This window comes from Pygocentrus nattereri, chromosome 12 (assembly GCF_015220715.1).
Source record: "Pygocentrus nattereri isolate fPygNat1 chromosome 12, fPygNat1.pri, whole genome shotgun sequence".
Taxonomy (NCBI): Eukaryota; Metazoa; Chordata; class Actinopteri; order Characiformes; family Serrasalmidae; genus Pygocentrus; species Pygocentrus nattereri.
Genome location: NC_051222.1, coordinates 4,802,856 through 4,826,122, shown reverse-complemented (window position 1 = coordinate 4,826,122; position 23,267 = coordinate 4,802,856). Strand labels below are relative to the sequence as shown.

Below are 23,267 nucleotides of genomic sequence, written 5' to 3'. Positions count from 1 at the left end.
CTGGTCCTGGAGATCTAACTTCCTGAAGAGTCTAGTTCCAACCACAATCTGCTACACCTGCTCCACCATTTTACCGTAATGAGAAGTCTCTGATTGGCTGGATTAGATGTATTAGTGTTGGGTAAAGATAGTGGCAGCATGTTAAATCCAGGATGGAACTAAACTCTACAGAGAAGTAGCTCTCCAGGACTAATGCTGGAGATCTAACCATAAAAAAGGAAAACTTCATTAGCATTGGCCCTGTGGTAAAGGAGACAGTCTGGTGGCCAAACATGACCATGTGAGACCTGATTGAAGGCTGTAGAAATGGGATGAGAAATAAATATTCAACTGTTATTATTTACATTACATTACATTACATTTACAGACGCTTTTATCCAAAGCGACTTATTATAAATATTAGGACAGACTAATGAAAAGAAAGAATGTGGAAAGAATGGAAAGATAAAAGCTTTGGAAAGCTACAGAGTACAGAGACTACAGCTGTGTAATCTCATGGGCTGGAGGTTATGGAACTGGCCCTGTGACCGAAAGGTTGCCGGTTCGATCCCCAGTGCCGACAGTATATGATTGAGGTGTCCTTGAGCAAGACACCTAACCCCAAATTGCTCCCCGGGTGTCGTGGATAGGGCTGCCCACCGCTCTGGGCAAGTGTGCTCACTGCCCCCTAGTGTGTGTGCATTTACTAGTGTGTATGTGGTGTTTCACTTCACGGATGGGTTAAATGCGAAAGTGGAATTTCCCCATTTCTGGGATGAAAAAAGTATAACTTATAATTTTCTTTTTCTATTTCTTTTGGGGCATAAAAATTAGAAGCTCCTAGCAGACATTTGTGTAGTTCTGACAATGTCCCTGTTTCAATACTTATATTTTTCACATGTTCTCACCAACTTTGACTCACCACTCAGAAGTGTGCCTTACAGTGGCAGCCAAAGAGTCCAGTAATAGAACTCAAAAGACATCTGATAATAATAACAATATCTAGAGTATAAAACTGTGGTTCTGTAGTAATGGAATTTATCCATATCTAGAATATAAAACTATACCTCTGCTGTAATGTAATATAACAATGTCAAGAGTATAAAAACAAGGTTCAGCAGGTTAGAATTGAGGTTTGTTAAAGTTTCATTACAGATTATTTTCCTCTAGTCAGACTAGTGTACTGGGTATTTTGATGAATTTGGAATTAACAGCAAATGTGTATCAGTATGTTTTGGGATTAACATCCAGTCCTTGTCCTGGAGATCTATGAGCATCCAACCATAGTCTACCACACCTCTTCCAGGTAAGACCTTCAGATGTATCTGAAAATTAGAGCTAAACACAGTGGAGCTGACCTCTCCAGGGTGTTAGATCTGCAGGTCCATGATTTAGATTTTTACCATCAGTCATCTTCAGATCTTGATGCCCCATGCTCCTGATCAGATGGTGGCAGTACTGCACCGTGTTTCTGGTCTAACAACTACAAGAAGAAGAGAGGAGCTCTGTTCACACCTCCAGCACAGAGGAACAGAAAGAGGATCTGAATGTTGAAGGTAGGGAGATGTTTAACATGTGTTCACATTGTTTAGCTTGTTTTTTTAGATGCTGTGTTTCAGCAGCACTTGGAGAGGGACCTGGAGAGATATACTGTTTGAAAAGTAACTACAGAATATATAAAACAACACAAAGCAGCCTCTGTCTAGAGTTGACTGAGCAATGTAAGGTTTGATTCTGTTTTTGGGCAACATAATGCATTCTTGTTAATATTGATAAGGTTTACACTAATATATATATATATATATATAGACAGTATATAGCTTATGTGGTAAGATGTTATTTTCTGGCTCTCTTTTAAATCACTGTTCATTAGTGTTCAGTTCTTCTGTATTTTTGTGTGTAAACTTTATCAATCCAGTATGAAGCTGTATGTGCAGAAGTGCACACAGTGCAAAAATACAACATATTGATTTCGTACTGCTCCAATGTGCATACAAATATGTTATTACTTGTGTTAATATGTTAACATAGAATTGTAACAATAGTTATGATGATCATCATCATAACACCAATACTTTTTGTACTTTCTCACATTTATACAGTATTCTAGAAAAATATTTACACTACAGAGTCACATCATTCTATCATATTAAGACCTGTTGATCATTTCCTATTATATTTTTTCATTGTAATTTTAACATTATGCAGCCATATAAGCTCTTAGTCGTACCGGGTATCAATGCACTCCCTGCTCAAACCCAAATTGTAACTATAAGGATAACCATTCGTTCATGAGCCTCACACTCTCACTTTCAAAAAGTGCTTCTTTTCCTTATCACCACTCAAAAACAGAGTAACTTCGTTGCACTTAGCTTCAAGTTTTAAAAATGTTTGTGTCTTTTTTGTTTGTAGTGTCCACTTTCCTACACATCTCATTAGAAGCACATTAGAAGATGCTGCCCACCAAACCCTATCAGACTGCTGAAATCAAGAGAGATTAAATAAAAGATCATGGCATCCAGAGCAAGCTCTGCTGCTCAACAGATGTTCTCTGGTACATCTCACAAATCAATGCAGGAAGATACAGGCCAGCAGAGACCTCACCACTGCTCAGAGTGTGGGAGGGGTTTTACTCAACAGAGCCATCTCAAAACACACCAGCGCATTCACACAGGAGAGAGGCCATACTGCTGCTCAGAGTGTGGAAGACGTTTCAACCACCAGAGTACTCTCCAACGCCACCAGCGCATTCACACTGGTGAGAAGCCGTATCACTGCTCGGACTGTGGGAGGACTTTTAATCGACAGAGCACTCTCCTGCAGCACCAGCGCATTCACACGGGAGAGAAGCCCTACCACTGCTCAGACTGTGGGAAGAGTTTTAATCACCAGAGTACCCTCCAACAGCACTGCCGCACTCACACGGGAGAGAAGCCCTACCACTGCTCAGAGTGTGGAAAGAATTTTACTAACCAGGGTCATCTCCAACAACACCAGCGCATCCACACAGGAGAGAGGCCTTATTACTGCTCGGAGTGTGGGAAGAGTTTTACTCAACAGAGTAATTTCCAGCAACACCAGCGCATTCACACGGGAGAGAAGCCGTATCATTGCTCCAAGTGTGGCAAGAGATTTACTAATAAGAGTCACCTCCAGCGACACCAGCACAGTCACATAGGAGAGAAGCTGTATGACTGCTCAGAGTTTGGGAAGAGTTTTAATTGACAGTCATTTTAATCAGATTTAGAGTCTGTGTTGCTGCTCTAAATGTGTGCAGAGCTTCAGACATATAAGTCCTTGTTAAGACACACAAATGCACTAAGACAGAGATGAAAACTTATATGACGTGAGTTGATCAATATATTTTCATCACCACTTTTTAGATGAGCACAAGGGTTCACAATCTCAGTTATGACCTCACACTATGCACATTTCCCTCATTAACAAGCTCCTCGTGGTCTGGGTCACATGGGCGGAGTAGCAAAAACACAAAAATTTGCAATCCCAGGCGCTAGGACTGGGATTGGGGACCCGTTGGCTAGCATGAATGATGTATCTGTATTTCTGAGATAGTGTAGATATTTCCCCTCACTCTATAAAGGGGATAGTAGATCAGATCAAGACATTTGAAGTTGGCCACCCAAGTTTTGCACTAGAGCAATGTAGCCAATAAGTAATTCCTAGGCTAACATCATGCAAACTGCATGCCTAAATTGTAAGAACAATGTAAGAAGCATTCACCCCTGTCAAGTGCAAGTGAATATTTCGTAGATGCAGTTTGGCAAAAATTACAGCCTTGTATCTGTTTGGATAGATCCCATGATGACCACAACCTAATGGTTTTGCCTTCTAATAGGAATTGGCTTCATGGTTTCCCTTAGAGTCCCCTAGTTTCCTGTAGGACATCTTTAGATCCCATTAGGAAAGCATCAAGTGCATTTAGAATCATCCAGTGGTCATCTTTTAAACCAGTTGGATCCTTTACACTGTGATCTCAACTCGTTAAAAAAGACAAAACACATTACAAAACCATTAGCAACCAACAGAAACACTTAATGGCTTCTGTGTTTTTTTCAGCAGGGTAGCTTTGACCATAGACTTTAGGTCATTGCAAACTGTATGAGGTTTTCCTCAAGGATTTCTCTGTATTTTACTGCATTCATTCTTCCCTCCACCCTCCCAAGCCTTCCAGGGCCTGCTGCAGAGAAGCTGCCATCTCCATGCTTCACAGTATTTATGATGATGTGCAGGGATGGGCTGTAGACCCTTGGTCCAGCTAACTGAAGAGTTCTTCTGGCAAACTATAGCCAAGAGGACACGTGAGCTATACTTAACCGTGGCTTTCTTTTTGCCACTTTCCCATAAAGTTGCGACTGGGAAAGCACCAGGCAACAGTTGTTGTATGCACAGTGAATTTCCCTGTTGTGGGACTAATGAAGGTTTATCTTGTCTTAGTGTCTCCAATATCGGCCAGTGAGGCTTTTAACACTTCCACAGTTGTCATAGGTCTCTTGGAGACCTTCCTCAGTCATCTCTTTCTTTCACAGTCACTCAGTTTTTGTGGATGGCCTGTTCTTGATTTGTGCTTTACTCTTGCCACTACTTAATGTTTGACTTGAGTGAACTCCAAGGGATGTTAACTTGTCTCAGAGTTACTTGTTCTCATCTCTTCAAGATGCCACAATACTGACTCACCAGAAGTTGGAGTGTATTTATACCACATCACTTGAAACACCTTGATTGCACACAGGTGACCGCACAGGTCTAGTTATGTGACTTTTTCCACCTATTGGGTACACCAGTGATGATTTAGGAGTCATATTAAAAGGGGTGAATATGTATGCATTTAGGGACTTTGTATTTATGTTTGTAAATAATGACAGAGTTTCTGTTAATCAGTGTGATAAAGCAAATCAACTGTGAGTCAGTGTTTTATAATAATAGAACAATTACAACAGAATAATTGAACAGGAATACTACCAAGGGGGTGGATATCTTCTATACACTTCTGTACACTACATAAGCTGACTGAATATAGCATATATTTTGCTGTTTATCTATTCATTATTTTTCCTTTTTTATGTCCCTGTAACCTTAAAACATGCTTGTTCTGTTCAATTCCAGACCCTCTTGTGCCATCTCTGCTCACTTCATCCTTGGATACACTGGATCTGTTTCTGCTGCACCTGAGTAAGATATAAGATGTACCACCTACTGGCTCTCCAGCAATCGGTTGAAGACTATTGGGCTTTACTCAGCCTACATCATTATGGAAACATCACTCTGCATTACATCATTATGGAAACAAGAACACACTGACAAGGTCACGGATGTGATGCACCCCTTTTGTGAAGCATCAAAAACAGTTTGGGTTATAATAGAACCGCTAGATTTGTTGTCCAGTTTTGCTGACTAATAGGTACTCAATTCTTTTCAACCATAGAATGTACATGGCATTTTAATACAGTCCTGTATCCAGCTCATCAGCCAGTTATCATGCTCTTCTAGGGTCAGGTCAGGTGTGATGGGGGCAGAGAATAGCTGAAACAGTGCAGGGCAGTGGGTCTCCCACTGTCATGGTCAACTCCCTCTGGTGAAAACTGGAGATCCATCAGTCAGAATTATCTAGTTTCTTTGTCTCTCTTCAGTTAAGTAAACAAAGTATGTTTTTTCGTTTTTGGATAAAGTTTCAGTTTTGGAATGATTTAGAGATAAGCTGAAATGGGGTTACTCTACAACAGCTCTGATACACCGACAGATACTTGTCAGCGGTAACAGAATTAGCATACAGTGGTCACTTTTCAAGCGCTGTCGCCTCACAGCAAGAAGGGCCTGGGTTTGAGTCCCTGGCCAGGCGACCAGGGTCCTCTCTATGTGGAGTTTGCATGTTCTGCCCGTGTCTGCATGGGTTTCCTCTGGGTTCTCCGGTTTTCTCCCACAGTCCAAAGACATGCAGTAAGGCCAATGGAATATGCTAAATTGCCCCTGGATGTGAGTGAATGTGTCTGCCTGTCTGCCCTGCGATGGACTGACAACCTGTCCAGGGTGTGTCCTGTCTTCTGCCCAATGACAGCTGGGATAGGCTCCAGCTCCCCCTGCGAAGCAGATGGAGAAGCGGCTTAGAAGATCCAGGGATTGATGTGCTGCTCGGGGTTGTTACTTATTCCTCCTGCTCCCTCCATCCCAGTATGACTGCCATGATGGAATTGTGTGGTTTGAGTGCCAGGAGCAGAGCAGTACACCAACTGGCTGATATCATGGTGTCCTGAGTGAGTGAGTGAGACTCTGATAATGTGAACCCTTTAAAAATCCTTTAAGGATTAAGAATGAAGAATTTAAGGATATTTCAGGGAGTTTAGTACACAAATGAGCCAGTCTGAATGTTTCATACTGTGGTATCAGTAATGTACCTATATGATGTCTGTCTCACTTTCTCACTTTATGGCCATTGATTCAATACCTTGAAGTGAGCTGAAGTAGTTGCAGTGACAGTCTGCTCAACTGAGGCCCACAAAACACTTGTTCTTCTTCTTTGATTGCTACAGCTACTATAAGCTATTAAATTTGTTACAAATTAATGTTCTTAAGTGTTTGTCAAGCGATTGCTGCTAACATCTTTTTTTATTGATTTGCTTATGCTAATCTCTAACCTAACTCACTGCGATGGACTGGTGACCTGTCCAAGGTGCTTCATGCCTTCCGCCTAATGGCCACAGGAATAGGCTCCAGCTCTCCCCGTGACCCAGGATGATAAGCGGCATAGAAAAACTAACTGTAAACAGGAGAAAACCCTAACTTGTTTTGCAACTGGGCCCTGGAGTGGTGTTGCAGCTCCTTTTCCACGACTGCTCATTTATGAGTGTTTTCAAAGTGCTCAAATGCCTGACTCTTTCCAGACTCTGAACAGTGATACGGTTTCTCTGCTATGTGGATGTATTGGTGTACTTTGAGGAAACTGCCAAGTAAAACTCTTCACGCACTCGGAACAGTAATGGGTTTCCTCCTCACCTGAGAGATTGTGTCAGTGTGAAGAGTATCAGAGGATCTTTGCTGAGTAATTCGTCTTCTTCTAGATGCCATTCTAAGAAGAAGTGGTCTGTAATAGTAACCATTAAACCAATTCCCATTAGGATACAAAACCATCAGGTATATAATAGCCCTTTTCTAGCTGGGGAAGAGGTAAAAAAAATTGTAAATAACTAGATAATGAAAAATAGAAAGCAGCTTAATGAGGGTCTTTATCAGTCAACACAGATTGGTCAATTAAAGTTTATGGGCTTCTTTGTTTTTTTTTACGCTTTTCAGAGACTCAAACATCAGATGCAGATCCCTCGTCCATATATTTATTTCACCTGAGGAACATCTACACTAATCTATAAAAATTTTCACAGCACAATTTTTTACTAACACTAACATACCATATCAACCATCCTAGCAACAACCTAGCAACTACCTGCAATTCCATAGCAGCCACTTAGCAATGACCTAGCAACCACCTTAACCGACTAGCAACACCAAAGCAATCAGTTGAAAAACCATAGCAACCGTTTAGCAAACCTACACTCTTAAAAAAGATGGTTCTTCAAGGGTTCTGTATAGAATCATGAAGATGTTCTTTAGAGTAATGGAGAATGTGTTGTAGATGGTTCTATGTAGAACCTTTTTGAAAAGGATTCTATATAGCACCAAAGTGGGTTCTTCTATTGTTACAAGCTTGACTTAGCTACTATAAGTGAATCCTTTTTGGTGCTATATAGATTGCCATTTTCTTTACTAAAGAATCACTGTAAACACTGCAAAAAAATTGGTTCATTGAACTTGTAATTTTTAGTTAACAGAAAAATAATTTAAGTTTTAATTTTTTTTTATAAAACTTACTACTTCAGTATTTGACTATTTCATTTATTAGTTCAGTGAACTCAACATTTCAAATTAAGCTGGTTATTTACTTTTTTAAGATTGAAAAACATCATAATTTTTCGCAAGGTAGAAATTCAACTTTTTTCTCTTCCAAGAATAAGCTGACCACCCCAGACATTTCATTAACCGGATGTATCTTAGTGTCTTTATACCTGAACCAGGTCTGAAATGATGTCCACAATGTTTGTAACTTTTCACACTGAAAGACAACACGTTCCGATATAATAGAAACAAGCATTTGTATCTAAATTAAATATAATTTTTTAAAAATTCACATTCTTTAGATTTTTCTCAATTTTTCATTAAAAGTTTTTTTTCCTCATGGATTTATTTATTACCTTTTCTGACAACCTTCAATATCCAGAAGAAGTGATGTCACCACAGATCACTTTTATCTGCTTATACAGAACCCAGTCTTTGCATTGGTTTGGTCATTTGGTCGAATGTTTTCTTTGTTTTTGTTTACTGTTTTTTATTATCTTGGCATAAACGAAAACAAACAAAGCGTTCGTCGGAAAATGGGTGGGATTAAAAATGACGCTCCAAGTTTGGCCTACTCGGTGTGAAGCCCTCTGAAAGCCAGGTGGTGGCGCCAATTCCCATAACTCGAGAAAAATGTGGAGAAGACTGTGCTCAGTAGCCCACGCCTCCACACAGACAGGCAGGAGGAACATAAACAGGAGCTGAACTGCTGATGGTAGGAGCTGTTTAACACGTGTCACGTTTCAGCCTGGATCTGTATTACACTGTGTTTTCCATCATCAGCCCGCATTGAAATGGCTGGAGAGATGTTTTTGTCTGAGAAATATCGGCTTTGCGCCTCTGTTTGCTTTTTGGTTGCTAGCATTAGACGTACATCATTCTTTTAATGTGTTTAGCATCTATACATAGACCTTTAGACCATTAGAATTCAAACCTCGTGGTGAATTGGCTTACTGGTTGCCACTGGAGACCACTGGTTTCCTGTAGGACACCTCTAGATCCCATTAGAAAACAAACAAATGCATCTGGAATCAGTCCCAGAACATTTGTTAAACCAGTGGTCACCAACCCTGCTACTGGAGATCTACCCCCCTGCAGACTACAGCAGCTCCAACTCTAATCAACCCCACCTTTCCTACTTATTGCCCTCAGTGGTCCTTGATTAGCAGGTTTGGGCTGGAGGTGAAACCTGCAGAAAGGTATATCTACAGGATTAGGACACAATTTTTTCAGACTTCTATTTCATTTGAGTGGACGGCTCTTTGGTTTCCTCCATGTTGATGGATTTTCATGTTTGTACTCATATTTGTACTCCAGGAAAACAGGAAATGATTATAGACAACAGTGGAGTTCCTGAAGACTATGAGCAAAAAAAAAGAAATATTTTTTTTCTCCTGAGATTGAAAATTTATTTGGTTTTATTTAAAACGTTCTTTAGGAGTGCCAATAATTTATCCACATATGCTTTTGAAAGAATACAGTAGTAAAATAAAATGGCACTCACCTAAGAATGCAAGCAGCAACACCCTAGCAACCACTTGAAGCGATACAGGAATCACCTAGCACAGGGGTGTCCAATCATATCCGCAAAGGGTCAATGTGGGTGCAGAATTTTATCCCAAATAAAAAGAGCTCCTGCTTTGTTGCGATGAAAACGTGCAGCTACACCAGCCTTATGCAGATAAGATTGGCCACCCCTGACCTAGAAACATCCTACCAACCTTAGGTACCTGAGCAAGCACTTAGCAACACCCTACCAACCACATAAAATACTACAGCAGTCATCTAGCAATAACCTCACAACCACCTAATAACTAACTATCCACATCCTAGCAACCAGCTGAAATACTGTAGCCACCATTCAACAACTACCTGGAATATATCAACCAACAAAGAACCGCCTGAGATACCATATCAACCATCCTAGCAACACCCTAGCAACTACCTGCAATACCATAGCAGCCACTTAACAACAATCTAGCAACTACAAAAATTCAACAGCAGCCACCTAACAATGACCTAGCAACCACCTAACAACCGACTAGCAACACCGAAGCAATCAGTTGAAATACTATAGCAACTGTTTAGCAAACCTGCACTCTTAAAAAGCTGGGTCTTCAAGAGATCTGTATAGAACCTTGAATACGCAAAGAACCTTTTGCATGATTAAAGGGTTCCTGGCATCGAGAAAACGTTCTTTAGATTGATGGAGAATGTGTTGTAGATTGTTCTTTTTGAAAAGGGTTCTATATAGCACCAAAGTGGGTTCTTCTATTGTTACAAGCTTAACTTTACCATAAATGAGTCCTTTTTAGTGCTATATAGAACCATTTTCTTTACTAAAGAACCCTTGAAGAACCATTTTGTAAGAATGTACCAGGACTTTCAAGCAGTAAGAGGTAACACAATTTAACATCTATTGCTGCCGCTGAACTAATCGTTTGGCCTTTACTGAGTAAAGTGAAAATCATGACTGCAGCTGTCCTAGTTACACTTTCTGATATTAATAGATATGTTTCTGTGTCATCACAGAGATGGGCGGACAGCTACAGGGCAGAAAGCAGAAAGATCAGTCATCATGGCAGAATGCAACAAGGACTTCTGGTGCAGCAAAACTTTATCTATTGCACAAGACCACAAAGTGTGCACCCAGATTTTCCTTTGTATAAAAACTGTCTGTCTGTATGAAAATTGTATATGTTGGGCCATGTGATTGCTGACCACTTGGACATATCTGAAATCCATTTGTGGTCACGAATAGCATTTCTCACCATTACTGACAACTAATTTCATAGCAGTATGACCTGGGCTTCCGGTGTAATCAGTACCAGCCATTTTTGTACAGTATGTTTACAGTAGCTGTTAAATTCAGACGAGGCACTAAAGTTACCTTATTGTAAACTTTTTTACTTAGCTTAACAACACTAATGGTACCACCATGCTCCTGATATTGTCAGATGAGGAGGGGAGAGATATGTTAAACAAACAACTAAACCAGGTAAACTGGGTGAAATTCACAAGACATGTCAGCAAATTATCAAGGTTCTTGCCATTTGGATAGCTCCTATTAGCTAAACATTTTGTGAATAGCAAAATTAGCAGACACAGAGACCTGATGACTAGCCGATCAACTACCTTTAGCTAACGTTTTACTATATTGCAAATGACGGAAAAACAAGCATATTCTACTCTAAACTGGCATTTTATTATCAAGTCAACTAAAATGTACAAACAATGTGAAATCTACAGTTGACTAACAGGAAACACATCTATTAGCAGTTGCATTTACTTGAAGTTTTGAATATTTTTGCCTTTGTCATTTTATTTCTAGAGTCCACAGAAGATGCTGGCAAGAAGGGCAAGCCAGACTGCTGAAATCAAGAGAGGTAAAATACGAGAATAAACTCTCAACAAGCATCCTCTGGTACATTGCACAAAGGAATGCCGACAGATACAGGCAAGGATCAAACTTATCTCTGTTCAGAATGTGGGAAGAGTTTTACTCAACACGGTACTCTCCAGCGACACCATCGCATTCACACTGGAGAGAAGCCGTATTATTGTTCGTACTGTGGAAAGAGTTTTACTCAGCAGAGTCATCTCAAAAGACACCAGCGCATTCACACTGGAGAGAAGCCGTATCACTGTTCAGAGTGTGGGAACAGTTTCGGTCACCAGAATACTCTCCAACGACATCAGCGCATTCACACAGGAGAGAAGCCGTATCACTGCTCAAACTGCGGGAAGTTTTAATCAGCATAGTGTTCTCCTTCAGCACCAGCGCATTCACACTGGAGAGAGGCCGTATCACTGCTCATATTGTGGGAAGAGTTTTAATCGACAGAGCACTCTTCAGCAACATCAGCGCGTACACACAGGAGAGAAGCCGTATCACTGTTCAGACTGTTGGAAGAGATTTACTAATCAGAGTCATCTCCAGCAGCACCAGCGCATTCACACTGGAGAGAAACCGTATTACTGCTCCGAGTGTGGGAAGAGTTTTAATCAGCAGAGTCATCTCCAGCGACACCACTGTGTTCACTAGCGCTGCAACAAAAGTCTGATAGTATTCAAAATATAGAAAAGATGCGTGTTTGAAACAGAAAAGCCATTCAAAGAACCAGATTTTTTTTTTACAATTAGAAGCTTGCTGTGGGGAAAAACGTTTATTAAGCTATATATTAACCTGTTTTTAGTGGTACATAGTTGCCAGCTGTGCACACCAGACTCACTGGATAATGCGATTTGGTGCAACTCACAAAAGTCTTGCAATTCAGGCAGACAGTTGGTTTGAACGCCAGGTGCAGTTCCAATATGTTTTCTACTGCTCTGTATTGCTAGTTAGCTAGCAAGTTCTTAGTTGCATGTATTGTGAGAGACATCTTAAATGAAGAGACTAATCATTTGTTGAAAAACCTCATAACACTCAGCATGGTGCCTGTTTACGGAGGAAGTCCAGGCCTTCATTAAAAGAGCTTGCTGTTTACACTGCAAATGGAAAAGAGTTCAGAATAATCCGACCAATCATGTTTGCTGTGTGTTATTAAGCCAAATGCTACAGACTGCTACAAGGTTATTGTAGGATTTTACCAGTTTCTAATGTGTTTTTGAAACGCTAATTTGACCTTGAGTTTCAAGTATGTTGGTCTTTTCATTCAGATGGCTGCCAAATGAGCAGACTTTGCTCTTACCCAGAATGAGACCACAGTTGAAAAGAGAAAAGCCATATGACTGCTTTGAACATGGCTTCAATTCAAAGGGTGACAAATACTCATAATGCTTGAGTTCAGGGCCAAACTGGGACCATTATTCAGGCCGGGAATATAGGTCATATTCAGGCCACACATAATAATAATTTTATATTTTTAATTATTTGACTGAGATTTAACATGATTTCCAAAACCAATTTGAAATGTGGACTCGTCAGACTACAGGACACTTTTCCACTTTGCATCAGTCCATCTCAGATGAGCTCGGGCCCAGAGAAGCCGGTAGCGTTTCTGGGTGGTGTTGATATATGGCTTTCGCTTTGCATCGCAGAGTTTTAACTTGTACTTGTAGATGGAGAGACGAACTGTGTTCACTGACGGTGGTTTTCTGAAGTGTTCCTAAGCCCATGTGGTAATATCTGTTACGGAATGATGTCGGTTTTTAATGCAGAGCCATCTGAGGTATTGAAGATCACGGGCATTCAATGCTGGTTTTCTGCCTTGCCTCTTACTTGCAGAGATTTCTCCAGATTCTCTGCATCTTTTGATGATATTATGGACTGTAGATGATGAAATCCCTAAATTCCTTGCAATTGCATGTTGAGAAACGTTGTTCTTAAACTGTTTGACTATTGCTTGTAATTCTAAATGTGATGCACAAAAAGCCCTTCTAACTATGATGCCATTGACGTGCACACACACAATGATCTCTTGAACGGTTTGAGTCATAAAAAAAATATATATATTATTTCATGTCTAAAATTACCAGAAGGATTTAGATCACTTCGGAGCTAAATCAGAAAGCTAAGGTTTAAATTAACTTACCAAAAAGTTGCCTTATAATTTCTTGTTTACCTTTAATTTAAGTCAAACAATGTTTGACTTAGTACAGTTTAATAAACTACGATAGCTTTTGACGAAATTTTGTGTTCTGCAAATGTTTTGTGGATATTTTATTGCTTAATGTACATGAATGAATATGAAATTGCAGTGAAAAGAACAAAGACATGAAGCAGGCTACATCGATAAAGCATGCCTAATAAATAATTGAGCCTGACGTACTTTAGTGCCATTTAATTCACTTTAAATTTCAACAGAATTAAATGAGAAACCTGTAATCATTCTGATTTTCACTGAATATAAATGTAACATTGTCCTATAGGTGATTATAGGTGATGCAGTGACTTGCAGATACAATAAGCAGTAATGTAGCTGTTGTTGAGCCATATGAATATTATATGTAATTGAATATGTGGTATTATATACTGATAAAATTTGGCTAAGTGTTCCACTTTCAGTAAGTCTGTGAGAAATTGTACAGTTTTACAGTGCTGTATACTTCTGTAAATATTTATATTTTTAAATGTATTTAAACCATATGGTTAGTAGTTACCATGCAAAATAGGCCTCCTGTGAAGGTAGCCAGAATCTTTAGGCTAAATTCACAACCTTAACATTCATTTATTTCAAATGAAATTGAAATTAAGTAAGGTTTCAATATAAATATTTTGATTAAAACGACTTTTCAACTTTCTCCTCTTTTGCATGTTGTATGCGTTTAATAAGTAATAACTGCAATATTACTGTAATAATATCAACTCAATGGAGATGATCTCTCTGTTCACCCCTGATACTCGCTTCAACCCTGGATTTCACTCATTTATGGAGAAAACAGCTTATAAAGTCTCTGATTTGACAGCATGAGATGGGAAAATTAGCCCTGCTGGTGAGATCCTGTATAAATAAAAATAACCCGTGGCCACGTCTTATTGACGCAAGTGAACCAGATCCTAATGCATGGCCATGACTTAGCAAGGCATGGGAATGAGATGATTAAGTCGTGTCCATGACTTAGTAAGGCGTGGGAACGAGATCATGGCTTACTAAATCTTGGCCACACATTAGGATCTCATTCTCACGGCTTAATAAGTGGTGGCCACGCATTATTTTTATTTGTACGGGATGTCACCACCGGGGCTCTGTAGAAAATGACATTTTCCACATTGACTCTAATAGTTTGATTAACACTAAAGAAAAAACGTACATTTTTAAGGAGCTTCGAGGCATAAAATGAACCTTAAATCACGGAAAGTACCAGCTGTTTTCTTGAGATCCTGCCGACCCTGCGAGGCCGAGAGTGCCTGCCAGCCAATAGCGATTCTCCAGCGTTGCTCTCCTGCGCTACGATTGGCTAGTACTCTCACCAGCGGTCTGCTTATTGGACGACCGCGTCACCATAGCAACCACAGTACGCGTTACAGCAACGAAGACGTACGTCTTCACCGTCTTCCGCTCTGATTGGCTAGTTCACTCGAGCAGTTCGCTGATTGGACAGTGGCGGTCAGAGTCGAGGAAAAGAGTTCAGAAGACATTAGTGATAAATCGACCGGATCGTAGTTCAGTAATGCACTGATAAAGATATAAACAACGTTTTTTGATTTAAGAGTAAAAAATGACGTGCTTTTGTTTTTCTCCGCTGTGAAAATCCTCCGAAACTGCGGACGATCCGCCGCGTTCTGTGGTTGCCATGGTAAAGCGAACGAGTTTTCAACCGGCCAATCAGCAGGCCGGAATATGAAGAACATTCCAATCACAGCAACCGGGGGGGCGGGGTTTGTATGAAAACAGGAGGGTTTAAAACGAGTCTGCCGTCCAGGCGGTGGCGCTGATGACACCGCCGTGGTTCTCCAGCTCCACTGAGGTGGAGGAGTAGAAGATCCGCGTTGATAGAGCGCTGCTGGGGGAGCGTAAACAGAGCTGGTCTGCTGAAGGTGGGGAGATGTTTTACACGCGTTCACATTGTTTACGGGGTATTTTTGGAGTAACGATGCTCCCCGTTTTGAAAAGTACGAGGCAAAGTATGAATTTAAAGCGGCCTTTGTCTGGATTTGTCTTGAGGAGCATCTGAGCCTGTGTTTGTTTTGGTCCACGTAGAGCATTTTGATATTTTTAAAGGATTCGCATGACGAGCTTTCAGTTTCTCGAGCCAGTAGTGTTGCTTTTCGTGGTTGTTTAAAGTGCTGTTTATCCCTCGAGCCGGTTATCCCGTGTGCAGTCCAGCTTATCGTGTCTGCTTTTGCTCTTTAGTGAGGTGTGATCAAGTCCTTCATTGTCACGTTAATTAAAGCTGAAAAACTTAACTAGTGTCTCCTTTTTCGCCTGCTTAGTGAGTTTATGTATAAATGGGGCAGAGCTTAGAATCCAGTATGAAACCAACGGTTGAAAACAAAAAAAAAAAAAACGGTGTAACAATCAAAGCTGATCACTGATCACCACTAAAACCAGCGTCAGTTGTGTTTTGGATATTGGTATTCTGGTCAACCAGCATGACCATAGTGGGTGACCAGCTAAACCACTACTTATGGCATGGATTTCCTGATTTTCTGTGCTGTTGTGTGCTAAAGTGATGTAGTAGTAATGCTGCTGCTGCTAATCATCATCATCATTATTTTTACTATGATGATGATGATGATGATAAATCATCATCATCATGTTTTTAGGCATTTCACTTTTTAAAAACCTTTTCAAAATACATTTAAAATTGGTTCACAGGTTTGAAGACTGAACCCAAAACACATGGGTAAGAAGGCAAGAGTAAAGAACAAGTAACTTATCAATAAGACATTAAATTTAAAGAGGAAAATAAGACAATAAAATACAGACTCTAAATTCATATGCATGTATTTCTGTTTTTTTAAAACGTCAAGTATTTAAATGTACTGGGTGTCTGAATTGCTCTCAGGTTTTTAAGTATAAATTAGGTCTCACAGTAACTGACAATATTGTTCCTCTCAGTACATTAATATTCAGTGACCTGAGTGATCTAGCAGGAGTGTAGTCATTTTGCTCAGAGCATCTTTTTATTTTATTAATGATATTAATAAATTTAAAATTTAGAAGCTACTATAAGATCGATAAAATCACTGCTGATTATTATGGCCAAACAGTTCAATTTATAGTTCATCTGACCAGCGAACACTCCCCTGAAATCCTCCTTGTCCTGGTGATCACCTGCAAAGCTTAATCTGGCTTTTTTGTACCAGTCTTGGAGTTAGGTCTTCTATCTTGCGTGACAGCCTTTCAGGCCTTGGTAATGTATTATCCTCTTAATGGTGGAACTACATACTTTGGTGCCTGAGGCCTCCAACTGAGGTCTTGGGTTTCAGTTGAACCTATTGGACCAAAGGTTTTTTCAGCCCTGGGAGTTAATTGGTGCCTCCTTCCTGAATGATGCCATGTCTTTTTGGTCCCAAGACTATTATACTTGCATATTAGGAGTGCAACAGATCACAAAACTCATGGTTTGGGTCGATCAAACATGGGATCAACTATGGTCTGCTACACCACTGTTACATACAGTTGTTTGTACAGTTGCTTTTTACCTTTGTTACCTTTGGGTTGATTGAGGTCTACTTTTTTGAGATCTTGGCTTTGCTTAGATTTTCCCAGACTATCAACTTCTGGAGTTTTCCGACTGTTCACTTGGTGTAGGTACTTTTTTTACCCACTGGAAATTTTGAGGTATGAATTAAAACTGATGCCTCACACAAGTAGGGTGTGGGTTTAACTCCCCGGTCAGGCGTGCAGGGTTCTATTTGTGTGGAGTTTGTATGTTCTCCCCATGTCATGCAGTCAGGTGAATTGGACATGATACGTTCTCTGTGTGTATGAAGGTATATTTCTTTTTGTGGACAGGTCGCCAGTCCATCGCAGGGCAGACAGACAGACAGACACAGTCACTCACACCCAGGGGCAATTTAGCATATCCTATTGGCCTGACTGCATATCTTTGGCCTGTGGGAGGAAACTGGAGAACCGGAGGAAACCCACACAGACACGGGGATAACATGCAAACTCCACACAGAGGGGACCCCGCTGAGGTGACAGCACTACCCACCGCGCTGCCCCTAAAAGTGTATTTAGTGATATTGGATTTAATGCAGTTCAGTGTGTGACTCGGAGATCATTGTAAGCCGTTCTCTGGGATAGACTAACGATATGATGATTTGGGAGGATGTTAGATGAACAGCTCTAGCTATGTGGTAGGGAAGCCAAATATTCACAAGATGTGAGATGTAGTTTAATAAAATATCAACCTTCAAACCTATAGGTTGACCTCCTTTCTCTGTGAGATGTGGCTTAGATATAAGTAAATTTTGTAGGCACTAATGCATTTAAGTGTAGGTAGTCCCTAACCTGTCTCCCAAGTTTCAGTCAGCAAAACTGTCCAATTTTCTGTGATCGATCAGATGATTAATGTCAAGTGCATTTGTATTGTACATCAAAATGACTGACATATGAGCAGAAGAGGTGCATGAAGACTGGTGAACATTCGGTTTGAATGGCAAGTTGGATGCGACCTTACGCAGGATGAATACTGTATTGATTCATATCTAAAACCTCTTTTGCCACCTTTCTGTTTAAGAAAGTTTTGTTGCATTTCACACTCAGTTTTGACTTTTTCTTCTTTCTTCTTCTTCCTAGTGTCCAGCTCATATTTATCTCCAAAGACTTCAAAGATGCTGCTAAGAGGAGCAAGTCAGGCTGCTGAAATAAGGAGAAATTAAATAAGAGAGTATGGCATCCAGAACAAGCTCCAGTACTCAACAACCATTCTCTGGTAGATCTACCACAAAAATGACGAAAAATACAGTCAAGGAGGGAACTTGCCATTGCTCAGAACTTGCGACTGCTAAACGTTTTCTAAAAAAGCACCAGTGCATTCGCACGGCAGAGAAGCCGTATTACTGCTCAGACTGTGGGAAGAACTTTTCTCTACAGAGTATTCTACACCGACACCAGCGCATTCACACAGGAGAGAAGGCACATCACTGCTCAGAGTGTGGAAAGAGTTTTCATCGACAGAGTAATCTCAAACAACACCAGCGCATCCACACAGGAGAGAGGCCGTACTTCTGCTCAGACTGCGGGAAGAGTTTTAATCGAAAGAGTCGTCTCAAACAACACCAGCGCATTCACACTGGAGAGAAGCCGTATCAGTGCTCAGAGTGCGGCGCAAGTTTTACTCAACAGAGCACTCTCCTGCAGCACCAGCGCATTCACACAGGAGAGAAGCTGTACCACTGCTCGGAGTGCGGGAGGAGTTTTAATCGTTACGGTACTCTCCAGGACCACCAGCGCATTCACACGGGAGAGAAGCCGTATCAGTGCTCAGAGTGTGGGAGGAGTTTTAGTCAGCAGAGTAATCTCAGAGAGCACCAGCGCATCCACACAGGAGAGAAACCGTATTACTGCTCTGAATGTGGGCGGAGCTTCAGGCACATGAGTACATTTAAGACACATAAGTGCGCCAACAGGGAGATAAATAATCATGATATGTGAGCTGGTTTTAAAAAAATTGTCATGCTTATTATGTAAACATGTATCATGTAACGTGTTAAATGAATAAAATGAACTTTCACCAAATGTAGTTGATCAGTCAAGACATTTTTGCTGTCTGAAGTTTTCCATTTTTGTGTAAAAACACATCTAAATTGAAGAGTCTTAAGATTTTACTTAAAGAGCCTGAATTTCCTAAAACAAAACATCCTTAAAATGCATCTAAAAAGCATCGAAAGGTATTGTTTGTCAAAGAAATAGCAGTAGTACACTAAAATGGGAAAGTGTCAACAATGTTGGCATGACAAATATTAAAAAGTACTTTAAAAAGAATACTTCCAGAAATGTTCATATTTTTTCAGACATCTGATCAGTTGGAACAGAGGAAAATAAGAATCAGTAGTGCTTTATATAAAAAAAAAATAAAATTCAATGTTCGTCATACTGTTTTGCACAAAATTAGGCAGTTGGTTAATGTTTTACAAGTACTGACAATATCCAAGATATGTTGTTGTGGCATAATTTATCAGGATAAAAATATATTTTGTCCACCCCATTGACTGCACAGTAAATGAGATTTATATCATTGGGCAGTAAACTAATTGTTTAGGGCTACAGTGACCAAATGGACCAAAATCTCCAAAAGGTCAAATTAAAACACAGACACTGCTTTTTCCTGACCTATTATGACCTATTATCCATGTGTTTATGCTTGTAATTTGGTTCCCTTGGTTCCCACCGAAGCAGAAAATTATTAATTGTTGAGTTTTAGTCCTGGTTTCATTAGTGTTCGCATTAACATATATGACATCAAACCAAAAGATGTCAATACATGTAAAAATCACAAATGATTGTGTAGATGCTATGATGTACATGTGGTAACTACAACTGCAGTATTGTCCCACAAACTTTCTTAACCTCAACTGAGCTCATGATTGTTTATGTATGGATATCTTGTTTAGCAGTCTTCTGATATTCTAAAGTGCTGGTTCCTAGCATGGTCATCACAGTCCCCAAGATGGTCCATGTTCTTGCTTCAAACCCAAATACAACACAGAGGGATGAACCTTCACATCTTGAAGGTTGGGCTTTGAAGCAGTGTTCTAAAGGAATCTGCTACTAGAGGTTGTCCATGACTATGTTTTTTCCCCACAATTTAAAGTGAGGTGAAATCACAAATACACAGCCTCAAGTGTCTTACATTAAAAATTGTGTGAAAATATACATCCGTATGCAAAAGTCTGGGCACCCCAGCCCACGTTGTGTTGCGTTCTGAACCATTTGGAGGCATAACGTTAATGATTGATTGATTCCCATATATAAGAAGAATTACAGTTGCCATAATAAGATCCATTTTGGAAGATAGAACCAAACCATATCATATAAGAAGAAAATAAACCTGGGCCTAATATAGAGCCTTGTAGTACCCCTTGTTTGGTGGATTCTCTAGAAGAATCAAAATTTTAAATCGAAAACAAACCACTTTAATGCAGTACCCAGGGCTGCAACTCCATGTGTGAGATGCTCCCAAGATATATGCAAGGTAGTGAGTGATGTCACCTAGTTTACTTCTTGCTTGAGAAGCTTCACAGATATCCACAAGAGTGTAATATGTAAAGGAACATGAACACATCTCTTTTAATAAAAGCAAAGCTTGCTACCTGAATCTCCCACAAACATGGAGGTGACAACAAAGAGAGTTTAAGCAGTTTCACTTGACTTGTGGTTAAGTTTGGACCAATCCAGTAACGCTGTGGGTGGGACATTGTGACAGACTTCATTGGGTTAATTGATAAATCTAGATATAGCTGTTTGATCTACTTTTGTCAGTTAGGCAGATTGAGCCAGGTACAAAAGATTAAATTGGTTAAATATGCCTGCAGAAAATTTTGAAGAACTGAAAACCAGTCTCCAAAAAGAATGTAAGTTGCAATACAGGCAACATGTGGAAACACTAAACACAGAAAATTTTGATATATTTAGTTGTTGCAGCTATTGTGCACATATTGTTTCTGCTTTTTGACTGGAAATCAAATAAATGAACTGGGCCTTGAAGAGCGGCCGGTGGAGGAGAGAAAGTACTGATGGGCTTGCAAAACAAATAAGCAACTAATGTTTACTGGATTTCATCTCTTGACCTAACTCACCAGCCATAAGATAACCCGCTAGCCACGAAATAACCTGCTAACCTTGACTTAATCCACTAGGTGCAATCTATCCTGCTGCGGGCTATTCATGACCTAACTTGATAGCCATGAGCTAACCTGTTAGCTGTGAAATAAAACACTAACCATGACCTAAACCACTAGCCACAAGCTAACCTGAAAGATGGCTTAGTTTTTCTTTAAACTCAGTTCACATTGTCTATACAGATGGAAATGAATGAGATATGGGTTTTATAAACACAGAATTTATGAAATGTACATAATTGTAAGTTTAATAGGTGGTTTATTGTAGATATGCCTTTGATTCTGTACATCATCTCCATCTACATCATCTCCAAATCAGAGAAAGAGACTGAACTGCTTTTTAAATGAGGCAGAATACAGCACAGCCAGTCAGAACAGAGCTCATTTACATATAGCAGTCCTGAAGGCCCAGTAACATCCATCCATTTTCTAAGCTGCTCCTCCCTCAGGGTCGTGGGTGGGTGCTGGAGCCTATCCCAGTGGTCATTGGGCAAAAGGCAGGATACACCCTGGACAGGTCGCCAGTCCATTGCAGGGCAGACAGACACACACGGGCAATTTAGCATGTCGAATCAGCCTGACTGCATGTCTTTGGACTGTGGGAAGAAACCCACGCAGACACGGGGAGAACATGCAAACTCCACACAGAGAGGACCCCAGTCACCCGGCCAGGGAATCGAACCCAGGCCCTCCTCACAACAGTGCTACCCACCACACCACCGTGCCGCCCAGCACAGTAACATTAAAAGGCTTTTTAATTATAAAGAATAAAGAGAAGATAAAAAATGATCATGTAAAAATCAACGATTGTTTAAATAAAACCACACAAGCATTACAAGTGGAAATCAGGGGAAAAGTACAATTGTTAAAAACAGAGAGATACAGAGATTGCGAGAGACGGACAGAGAGAGTGTGTGGGAGAGAGAGAGACAGAAAGAGAGAGAGATAGTGACAGAGTAAGAGATAGGCAGAGAGAGACAATCCAATTTTCTATTTGTTGAAGTAAATGATTTGTGAAGTTTATGAGCTCTAGTTGTGTAGAGAACACACACACACACACACACACACACACACACAGGATGTTATTCTATCTCACACACATATACTGAGGAGTCATTATAATCTGTAAACCCAGCGCAGAGCGGTTCAGTGAATGTGGTGCTGAACGTGTGAAGGTGCGTCAGTGTTTGATCATCAGAGACGCTGTAGAAGGACAGAGAGCCGGCCGGACAGTCCACATACACTCCTACTCTCCCAGAGCTGGAGGGAGGAGCAGAGAGATCCGTGCTCTTCTTATGGTATTTGAGCAGCTCAGAATCCAGGACTTTTCATTCCCTCCAAACTCAGAGTCATCACTGCTTCCTTTCCTGCCGATTGATTTATCATTATTTGTCCGAGCTATTTCAGCCAACAACCCTCCGCTGCACTCAGCCTCCCAGTAACAGCGTCCAGTCAGACTCTCTCTACACAGAACCTGATACCACTCATTAAATCTCTCTGGATGATCAGGATATGAGTGAGATCTCACACGCTCCACCTTCCTGTTCCCGTCAGTCAGAGAGAGAAATCTGTTCACTGTGTTTGGATCCAGAGTGAACTCACAGGAATCTGCACACAAGAAGAGACATTAGAGAGAGTGAGTGAATGTGTGTGTGTGTGCTTACATTTCTTCAGTCCTGGTCTGATTCTCATCTCACCTCCATGTTCCACTCTAAACACACACACACACACACACACACACACACACACACACACACACACACACACACACACACAGTTAAATAAATAACAAAATTTAATGTTGTGTTTCAGTCTTTTCTCTGTGTGTAACAGCTGTAAACACATTTATCTGATAGTTTAACATGTCCTGGTGTCTCTCCTGAACACGAGCATTAAATCTTCAGGTTTAATCATTTTCTCGTCTAATGATGGATCTCAGTTCAAACTCAGCTATAATAGTCTTCTCTGAGATCTTTATTTCTGCTGCATGAGGAGAGAAAGTGGCGTTTCGGTTTCTGTTTGTTCTGAGGTGCATTGATCACAGCATTGTTTTTCTTTGGGCCTGTGGTGTTTCTTATGGAGCCTTTCTCTGTTTCTACATTATGATCACCGAGTTTGTACATTGTTAAGGTGTTTCTTTCTTTGATCA

At 40.4% G+C, this 23,267-nt stretch overlaps 1 pseudogene; it reads left to right on the top strand.

The window, feature by feature from the left end:
- The first annotated feature begins 1,470 nt into the window (after positions 1–1,470).
- LOC108411711 lies at positions 1,471–19,020 on the top strand (annotated as a pseudogene).
- Positions 19,021–23,267: the final 4,247 nt, after the last annotated feature.